Below are 8536 nucleotides of genomic sequence, written 5' to 3'. Positions count from 1 at the left end.
TTGCAAATATTGCAAACAAAGTAACAAACAAGAAAACACTAGATATGGCGGAGTCAGATGTACACGTGGCGTGTTTATATTGGGCACGGATTTATGAGGAGCAGGAGTGGGGTACGCGCTCGTGTCTTCCTGACGTCAGGTGCTCTCATGGGACGGTCAAGATGAACTCGATTGTTATAATTTTTTAAATACTCTATTTTGAGTTTTAAATTGAGAGTTATGGAGGGAAAACCAAGATTAGTAATTAATTAATATTTTTTTTGTAAAATGACTAAAATAGACTCTTGATTTATTGAAACGGTCCGGGATTTTCGCTAATGTGGTGTGATGCATATTGATGTGATAGGTGTACAAAAATACTCCTGTGATTTGTAGAAAAATATAAAGAAAATCCTCTCTTATATTACCATTAGAAACAAATGGAAGGGTGGTTTGGTCATTTTAAATCAAGCGGTCGCCTACCTACCAACACATACTAGCTAATTCTCGTGTGGGGAGTTAATGTTGAAATGTCCAAAATACCCTTCAATGAATGGACTCGTCTTAAACCCCCAAGCCATATGAAATGTCATTTTCGTCCCTTAAATGAAGACACTTTTGCGTGAGAGAATAACCACCTCAGATGAATAAAATGAATAAGACAAAATCTGCTATAATTCTCTCCTTCAAAGGTGAACTGCAAAATCGTTATATGTGAAATTGCCTTAGAAAATCCCTCATTAATATATTTCGTGAGGGATGAGTTATGCTCACTTCCAAGTTTAATAGATATTGGAGTTCTTATCGAATATCACGACATGGGGTGAACAGCAACTCGTGTGGGATCATCCAACGGCTGACATGGAAAATGGACCCAACGATGTGACAAAACCTTTTGATCTGAGTCTAAACCGGTGACACACTAATGATGTTGCCTATTGGGCATGGTGTCTTATGTGGGACATAGGTTGAACACTTGTGCCCTGTTCGTATGGTAGAGGAAAGCACTTACTAAAATTTAAAAGTGGGGGATCGAAGATGCGTTCCTTGGCCATTGGGTTCTCTTTTATGGTTGGTTTGGGGCCGGAGGCAATTACGAAGATTTGCCTTCCTTAGAGCCCAATTGAATGAATTTCCTTCAAAGACGGATACCCCACATCGGCTCCCCGGGTGCCGAATGACCTTTATACCCTAGCTTTCCATTTAAGCCATTTATGGGTCCATTGACCACCTCCCTGACACGTGGCGGTCTCTTATTGGAGGTCGGTTTTTTTGCCCCACAAATTGCCCCCTTCCCTAGGGTCAAGGTTTTAAATTTCAGTTTCAGCTATAATTTCGAGCTTCATCGAAACCGAAATTTCAGCCGAAATTCTGAAAATTCGGTCGAAATTTGGTAGAAGTTATCGAAATAGAGGATTTTCAGCTGAAATTTCAGAAATTTCAGTTTCGAAACGTTTTGGTTTCGTTGTTAGAACGTTTCGGCCGAAATTTAAAACCTTGCCTAGGGTCGTATCTACCTGAGGAAGTAGCTTGACTCACCTTGCTGGACTAACCCTTCGGGCGGCGTTCTTTCTCGTGTTCTCTTACCGTGATTGGCGCTTATCTTCTATGGTGCACACATCTCTCTTGTGGCCAACCTCCAAGTTCCGTCCCCGGAGCTCTTTGGCTCCCGTCGACTAGGTCTTGTCGAACCGAGGTGTTCGCTTGGCATTTGGGGTTCGCATTGTCCAAACATTGACATTGGTTCCTCTTGGGCAGGGACGGAGCTAGAAATTTGCTCCAAGAGAGGCACAAAATGGTTGTTAGAGCATCTTGAGGCTAAAAATTTTACACTTAATGTTTTGATAGGTGAGGCCTTCATCTTTCCCAGGCCATACATAAGGTGGAGCCCACAATTTGCACCTCGGATTTTGATATAGTTGGGCCCACTTTTTACACCTCTTGTTATGATGAGTAGGGCCACTATTTTATAGCCATGCTATGCATGGCTCAAGACTGCAAGTGATTTAATAAATTCCACCCCCCCTAAAAGGATCTCTTTCGGCTATTAAATCCTAATTATTCTCGAGTTTTTACACATTGTGCATGTGAAGTAGGGGTGGACATGGTTCGAGTCCAACCCGAAGAAACGAACCAAACTGGCCTATTCCGTTCGGTTCGGATATGAAAATATGTGGTTCAATTCCGATTCCAAAATTTTGGACAAGTTGGTTTTCGGTTCGGTTTTGGATTTGGGGTCCTCGGACCCAGAACCTATATATATATATATATATATATATATATATATATATAGAGAGAGAGAGAGAGAGAAAAGTGTCTCTAGTCGGTCGACTAGAGAACCTTCTCTAGTCCGCCGACCCAAAACACAGTGGGCCCACAATGTTTGGATGATCCAAAGCATTCATTTGATAGGCCCCAAGATAGATAGGGTTTGCCCAAAAAATCAGTTTCATAGGATCATCTCAACCCTTCGATTTGTGGAGCTAAAAATTGGACAAATTAGTGAAGTCTTATAACCCATCCATTTTAACCTCCACAAATCGTAGGGTTGGGATGATCCTATGGAGCTGATTTTTTGGGCACACCCTATCCATGTCAGGGCCTATTAAATGAATGCTTCTGATCACACAAAAACTGTGGGCCCACACTGATTTTTTGGCGGACGGACTAGAAAACTTTTCTAGTCGGCCGGACTAGAAAACTTTTCTAGTCGGCCGACTAGAAACATTAACCCCCCCCCCCCCACACACACACACACACACACACACACACTAGTAAAAAAAACCCGTGCGATGCACAGGCCGACAAAGAATTGTGCGAACCACATCATCGGCTGATCCAAACCGTCCATGTGATGGAAGACAACAGAAATAGGGCCTGTAAAATCATTTCCATAGGCTGATCCTAGCCCTCCAATCTATAGAGGTTTTCATAATATGTTGTTCCTCTTAAGGTGCCCGGAATTCGTCAATATTTTGAAAGGCATCCTGAATCCGTAGTATTATGTAATATGTCCACAAAAATCCGTAGTATTATGTAATATATGTACCAAATCCGTAATTTTGCAAAGAAAAAACGTCACTGTGTTGACTTTGTCCACTGTTTTTTTTTTATCAAAGCATAAAGGACGGGGTAGGATTGAAATTATGTGGCTTTAATGGGTGCATTTGTGAAAAAGCATAAAGGAGGGGGTAGGATTGAAAATATGTGGGTTGAATTGGTGCCTTTGTTAAAAAAAGTCAAAAAAAGTGATGTGTAATTTTAATAGAATTTTGGGAAAAATTCAAATAATTCTCTCATTTTCTCTTCTGCTATATATATCTACTAGTAAGACCCGACGTGCGATGCACAACACGGCAAAAAAATGGAATATGATATAAAAAAAATAGTTAAAAATATGTAGAAACAATAAGAAAAAAAGTATGCATAACCATTTACCAAGTAATGAAAAAATGCCAAAGAAAAAGTTTTCTAGGCCCACAAAGAACTTTATGGACCACAATATAGGTTGATCCAAACCGTCGATGTGATGGAACACAACATCAATCGGTTGTGCCCGTGAAATCATTTACATAGGCCGATCCTAGCCCTCCAAGCGATGCACAGGCCGACAAAGAATTGTACGGACCACATTATAGGTTGATCCAAACCGTCCATATGATGGAACACAACATCAATCGGTTGTGCCCGTAAAATCATTTACATAGGTTGATCCTAGCCCTCCAATCGATGGAGTTTTCTATAATTGTTGTTTCTCTATAGGTGCCCGGAATCCGTCAATATTTTGCAAGTTGTCCCGCATGCGTAATATCAATAGTATTTTTCGTCATTGTCATATGTCTATACCTCTTCTTGGTAGTTTGTTCCGTAATTGTCATATACAGGCACCCGTGTCGGTACTTTCCGTATTAAATGACAAAGCAAATGACGAATTGACCCTCAAATAATTTCTCACAGATATAGATGTTAGATAGCAGCAAAGGAGTTAATGGTAAAAGAGTAATGCTGACTAGGGGTGGACATGGTTCGATTCGGTTCGGTTTTGGGCTAAACCCAGAACCGAACCATATATAATCGGTTCCTTGAAATTGGAACTAGAACCGAACCATATATGTGTGGAACCGAACCGAACCAGAACCATATATAATCGGTTCGGTTCGGTTCTGGGTTTACCCAACCTTCACCAATGGCCCTGTTTATATATGAATTACAAGCACTAACAGTAACAGTAACATGCACAAATTTGGGCAATGCAAAACTTATATGAAGTATGAAGAAGTACAAACAGGTGGGATAATCATGCACAAATTTTGGCAATGCATGAAGCCATAAACTACAAATTTGGGAAATAATCAGGCACTAATATCTAAAGCAAACATGCCCTAATATCCAAAGCAAAAATCACATTAAACCAATTCGGTTCTCGATTCCGGGATCCTAAACCCAAAACCGAACCGAATTTGCACCGGTTCCCGGATTTCTGAACCGTAACCAAACCATATCGAAATGGAACCGAACCGAATCGAACCAAATGTGCCGGTTCAGTTCGGTTCCTCGGTTCGAACTGGAACCATGTCCACCCCTAATGCTGACGTGTAAAGGTGATAAGGATTTGAGGGCAGGGGGTATTTGAAACTTGAAGGCGTGGGAATGTGAGGGCATATGAGGCATTTCTGTATTTTGGCTGAGGTGTAAATTCGACAGAATTTCTAGAAAATTCAAAAAAGCCTGGGCTTTTCCTCCCAGCTTATTATAGTAGATACTAGCAAAAAAAACGATGCACGGGCCGACAAAGAATTGTACAGACTACATCATAAGTTGATCTAAACCGTCCATGTGATGGAACACAACATAAATAAGTTGTGCCCGTAAAATCATTTCCATAGGCTGATCCTAGCCCTCCAATCTATAGAGGTTTCCATAATTGTTGTTCCTCTTAAGGTGCCCAGAATTCGTCAATATTTTTATTGGTGTCCTGCATTCGTAATATCAACATTTCCATAATTTGACCCGCACATAGTGAATAAGGAAAAGTAGTTTTTTCGTCATCGTTAGGGATGTAACTTGGGTGTCAACCCGACCCAACTCGAGGAACCCATATTTTCCAACCCAACTCGACCCGACCCAATTTCCAACCCAACTCGACCCGATCCAATTTCCAACCCAACTGGGTTCAACCCGACCCAACCCGATTTGCAATTTCCTCAACCCGACCCAACCCGATTTCCAATTCGGGTTGGGTTGGGTCGGGTTGACCCGATTTGATATGGTACCAATTGTTGACCACCTCAACTCAAGCCGGGTTGTTTTGGATTTTGAAAACCAATAGTGAGTGACCAATAATCAGTTTTTAACTCACAATCGGTTCTCAAAATCCAAACCAAACAGGGATTAACAATTAACAAAGGGAAATGTTATCTGCACTACTATATTTTGATGATCACACTCCTCACTTTATTAAAGTACTGTATGGCCCGCACCATAGGATTATCCAAACCGTCCATTGTGACTGTGGAGACTATTTCAATGTTGAAAAAGAAAAACACATATACAGAACTTCTTCAGATGGAACCTAAATTCGGGTTTCGGGTCGGGTCGGGTCGGGTTGCCTGACAGCCCAACCCGACCCAACCCGATTTCCAATTCGGGTTGATTTTTTCCAACCCAACCCAACCCAATTTGCGAAAAAGCTTAACTCGACCCAACCCAAATTCGGGTTGAACCTGACCCGTGTGGGAACATCTAAGCAACAACGATGGTTTCAAATTATATATAATGCTAATGTCCTCACTACCATATCTTATAATGGCACTACTCACCGTATTTTGATGATTGCACTCTTCACTTTATTAAAATGTACGGTATGGTCTGTACCATAGGATGATCCAAACCGTCCAATAGATGGGCCACTGCCTACATGGGTTGTGCCCCAAAAATAATTTTCATAGGTTGATCTGAACCCTCTGATCTATAGAGGGTTATAGGTTGATCCAAACCGTCCATGTGATGGAACACAACATCAATCGGTTGTGCCCGTAAAATCATTTCCATAGGTTGATCCTAGCCTAGCCCTCCAATCGATATAGGCTGATCCTAACCCTCCAATTGATAGAGGTTTCCATAATTGCAGGTGCCCAGAATCCGTCAATATTTTGCAAGTGTCCTGCATGAGTAATAAAAAGTAGTTCTTTCGTCATTGTCATTTGTCTTTACCTCTTCTTGGTAGTTTTTCCGTAATTGTCATAGACAGGTACCCGTGTCTGTACCTTTCGTATGTAGATTACGATTTTACTCTCAAATAATTTCTCATAGAGATAGATGTTAGATATCAGCAAAGGGGTCAATGGTAAAAGAGTAATGCTAACGTGTAAATCCCAAATAAAAAAGAAAAGAAATTTCTTTTTCCTCCGCTAGTTCTTTGGTCATTGTCATATGTCTTTACCTCTTCTTGGTAGTTTTTTGCCGTAATTGTCATAGACATGTACTAGTGTCAGTACTTTTCGTATGTAGATTACGATTTTACCCTCAAATAATTTCTCATAGAGATAAATGTTAGATATCAGCAAAGGGGTTAATGGTAAAAGAGTAATGCTGACGTGTAAATCTCAGATAAAAAGAAAAGAAATTTATTTTTCCTCCCGCTATATTGTAGTAGATACTATATAGCAGAAGAGAAATTGAGAGAATTATTTGAATTTCTACCAAAATTCTAATAGAATTACACATCACTTTTTTTGATTTTTTTTAACAAAGGCACCCATTCAACCCACATATTTTCAATCCTACCCCTTCCTTTATGCCTTTAACAAAGGCACCCATTAAAGCCACATAATTTCAATCCTGCCCCCCTCCTTTATGTTTTTTTAATAAAAAAAGTGGACAAAGTAACTTTGCAAAATTACGGATTGGGTACATATGTTACATAATACTACAGATTTTTGTGAAGTATTAGATAATACTATTGACTCAAGATGCCTTTCAAAATATTGACGAATTCCGGGCACCTTAAGAGGCACAGCATATTATGGAAACCTCTATAGATTGGAGGGCTAGGATTAGCCTATGTAAATGATTTTACGGGCACAACCTATTTCTGTTGTGTTCTATCACATGGACGGTTTGGATCAACTGTACAGTTCTTTGTCAGCCCGTGCATCACACGAGTTTTTTTTACTAGTGTGTATATAAATATCAAATGGGATTCGCTAGCCTCCTTCATAGAAGCACCTTCGCGCTCTGTCCTTTGCAAGTGATGACATCCATGTCAGGTGAATTAAATGAATAAAGCAAAAGTCAACATATGCTTCTGTCATCACTTGCAAAGGATGAAGCGCGAAGGTGCTTCGGTGAAGGAGGCTAGCAAATCCCATACCAAATTTTAGATTTTCAAAATTAAGCAAATATGGGCCATTAGATTGAGTGAAGGCTGAAGGGAGTGTTAAAACTAATATTCTTTTCTTGATTTTCATTAAAAATGAGAGAAGAGGGGGGCTGAATTTTGAAGGGGGGGGGGGGGGGGGGGGGGCGCTGTTGTAAATAAGTTGGGTAAATCCAAAACCGAATTGATCGGAACCGAACCGATCAAGATCGGTTCTGGTTCGGATCGATTCCAAGGTTCCATGGTCGGTCCTGGTTCCCAATATTGGGAACCAATAGGGATTGGTTCGGTTCTGGTTTATCCCAGAATGTCCACCCCTAGTGTGAAGTCCAATATTTTCAAAAAGTACTATAGACCCATGGCAACTTCATAGGATGATCCAAAGTGTTCATTTGCTGGGCACATTGTAAATAGGCTGCACCGCATAAATCATGCCCATAGGATGGTCCTAACACTCCGATCTATATAGATTTTGATAACGGCCAATCCCATTGTAGATTGAAGGGTTAGGATCATCCTATGGGGATGACTTACAGGGTGCAGCCTATTTACATGTGGCCTAAAAATGAACAATTTGGATCATCCTATGAACTGGGCCCACAGTCCTTTTTGAAAAATACTGGACTTCATGGGCTACATGTAAAATCTCATAATTATGTATCTCGGTTATATCTGTCTTAACCATTCACGAGTTTTTATATGGTGTAAGCCAGTACGATTTGGTATTTTTCCATACGTACTCTATGGGGCATATCATAGGATGATCCAAACCATTCATTTTGTGGGCGATAATATAAATTGGCTGTGGCCCAAAAATAATTTCCATAGGATGGTCCCAACCCTTCGATCTATAAAGATTTCCATAACATGCAGTTCCTCTATAGATTGGAGGGCTATGATCATCCTATGGAAATGATTTTGGGGGAACAACATATTTATGTCGTGGCCCATCAAATGGGCGTTCGGATCATACAACTTGTACCCCGCACAGTGCATTTTGAAAAATAACTGGCGGGTTTAATAGGGGTGCAACTTGGGTCGGGCTCAACCCGACCCAAGATCTTGGCTCGGGGTTGGGTTGGGTTAGGGATGAGGCCTTGACAACCTGAACTGAACCCGACCTCCATCCCCAAATTTTATCTTGATTTTCTTTGGATTATTGTATTTTACTGTTTGGTT

Source organism: Tasmannia lanceolata, unplaced genomic scaffold (assembly GCF_043159265.1).
Source record: "Tasmannia lanceolata isolate RefF3 unplaced genomic scaffold, GAP_Taslan_0.1 ptg000011l, whole genome shotgun sequence".
Lineage (NCBI taxonomy): Eukaryota > Viridiplantae > Streptophyta > Magnoliopsida > Canellales > Winteraceae > Tasmannia > Tasmannia lanceolata.
Note: the sequence above shows the minus strand (reverse complement) of the source record.